The sequence below is a fragment of the Penaeus monodon genome, chromosome 22, assembly GCF_015228065.2.
Source record: "Penaeus monodon isolate SGIC_2016 chromosome 22, NSTDA_Pmon_1, whole genome shotgun sequence".
In the NCBI taxonomy this organism is placed as follows: domain Eukaryota; kingdom Metazoa; phylum Arthropoda; class Malacostraca; order Decapoda; family Penaeidae; genus Penaeus; species Penaeus monodon.
This window is the reverse complement of record NC_051407.1, coordinates 44,745,458-44,747,946: the sequence shown is the minus strand read 5'-3', so window position 1 is coordinate 44,747,946 and position 2,489 is coordinate 44,745,458. Positions and strand designations below refer to the sequence as shown.

The 2,489-nt window shown below is 47.4% G+C and overlaps 1 pseudogene; it reads left to right on the top strand.

Annotated features, from left to right (window-relative positions):
• The first annotated feature begins 271 nt into the window (after positions 1-271).
• Positions 272-2,489, top strand: part of LOC119587625 — a 3,681-nt pseudogene continuing 1,463 nt past the window's right edge.

Below are 2,489 nucleotides of genomic sequence, written 5' to 3'. Positions count from 1 at the left end.
ATTTATAAATTTACCTTCGTCAAGCTACCCCCGAGGGAGGACAAAAAAAAATCGTTTCAATAATGTAGGCGAAAATACGGAATCCAATGGGGGCGACGAAGGGAATTTGGAGCCATTCTGACTAGGGATATCACATTACTGCTAACACCGTGCACATGAAATACAGTACGGTGAAACAGTTTCAAAAACCACCACTGTAATTCCAACACATATTAACTCCCCGAATCCTCATTACAGACTAACCAAAACAGCTGTTGCACGCGGAGGCACGATGGTTCAGCTGGTGGGAAGGGCTGGTCCGAAAGACAGTTGCTCCACTGCGTGAACATGGATCGTGCTGTCAGACCACGGGATGGCAGCGGCAGGGGAAAGGGCCGGTCATTAACCTGCAAGAGTACGTTCCCGAGCTGGAAGACGTTGGCGCTCGCCTACTTTTGGCGCCGTCGGCATGTTTAGCCTGAAGGAGGACAATGATGGTATGAAGGCAGATTTTAACATTCAGCAAAGCTTTTCTGAAAATGTGAATTTCTTTTGATAAGAAATGTCTTGAATGATCGTGCGAGGTTAGACTTGTATCTTCTTTTTAGAAATTCCAGGAGTAGACTTAGTAATCATTGTGAATATTAGTCTCATCAATCGGAAGCCAGATGTGTAAACTCATGTGTAAACTTTCCCAAAGCTAAAAAGTTGTTTTAATAGTATGACTTTTCAAAAGCATTAATTCCTCTAGTTTTTCTGATAATCTTACGGAAATCAGACAAAAAATCCTACAGTACAGAACCGCCAGCTACATCCCAACAATTCAAGAGAATCGATCTTTCTTTTACCAATCTCAGACATGAGACACGAGATCATGAGCAATTGTCCTGCAAGAGGCCGGGACATGCGCGTGTACAGTCCGGCCGACCTGCCCAAGAGGTTTCACTTCAGTAAAAACCCGCAGGATCTCGGGACTCATCGTAAACCTCGACGCCGGGAAAACCGTCACGACAACACCTCTTGGTTCCTCGGGGGCCACCATGGCTATGATAAAATACTTCAAGGAAATGAGGGTCAGGAGCCTTTCCAACTAAGTGTTCAAAAATTCAAGGGAGTAGGGGTAGGAACTGTAGGTCCCGTTCGTTCGGGTGCGGGGAATGCATCACATCAAGGGAAGAAGGACAAGTATCTTCCACATACGGAATTACAGGCTTTGTAATGGATCATGGGCAGATTATGCGAACGTAATCTGGGTTTCAGTTTGAACTAGAAACACAATCGTTATCTTTATTTATCCTTTTTTTTGTTTTCCCTGAGCATTATTAATTTTGTTTCTGAATTTTTTTTTTTTTATCCCTCCCAGCGGTTCACTGGGTTGCCATCCATTTTCTAATTCCAAATCTTCTGCTATAGGCACTCTTCGTGGCCTACGGCCCGGATTTGCAAAACGGCCTGGAGATCGAGCCCTTCCAGAACATTGAGTCTACAACCTCATGTGTCAGCTGACGGGCGTGGAGGCCTGCAGAAAATAAAGGCACATGGGGCGCCCTCAACCACGTTCTCGCCCAGGGCCCCCGCCCAGCAACAACTGCAGCAGGTGAGGCTGTGCTCTTGAATAAGTCAAGATGAATTCAATTCAATTTTCCTTTGCATGTTTTAGGTCACACACTTGTTGCCACTAGCCACTTCTTTGCTTCTGTTTATTTGCTTCACTTTTCTCTTCTGTTTGTCTTGATTATTATTTGTGACAATTAACCTGCAGGAAGTTAAGCCCCCGAGCGCGACCCTTCCCGTGGGTGACGTCAGCGACCGCCTCGTCGCGTCCCGGTGCGAGGGCGCCTCTGACGCCGCGCAGGTAAGGCCCTGCGGACTGGCTCTCGTTCAAACGGAGATCGCGGTGGTAGTGATGACCTTGTTTTCACTATTTACTTCAATAGATATGGCAAGGATTATTGTTCTTCTTATTTTACAAATGGCAATGGTAGTGTCTTCCTTGCGATTAACTTTGTTTATGGATGACGTAACATCCCAAAATAAACTGAAATTACTCAGTAATCATGTTTCTTTTTGCAGAAATGGCTTTCATCACTCAAGCTGACACAGACGCAAGAGCTGGAGTTGGAGGAATACCACCTTCCGTGGGGCGTCCCTCACACCGGCAGCTTGCCTCTGTCACTCAAGCTCTTACTCCATCACGACCACGTCACAGGTACGATAAATTGGCCGCCACCTCGCCCTCGCTGCAGCGGCAAAAGCATGGCCACAGTTAAAGTAATATCCTCCCGTCACTCATTTCTCAGCAGGATTTCCCAAATTTCTTCAATAGGATACTCAGAGAGACTGAGGATGCCCCTGTGGACCAGCTTCACTGTGAAGGAAGGATACCCGGGAACAGATGGCGCTTCTTGGACCGCCGACGTCCGGCTCGCCTCGACGGCTGCGCCATCTTGCCCCGAACTCCGGGAATTCACTAGCCAGGGCTTCGCCGCGGAACCCCTCTTCCCTCCCGT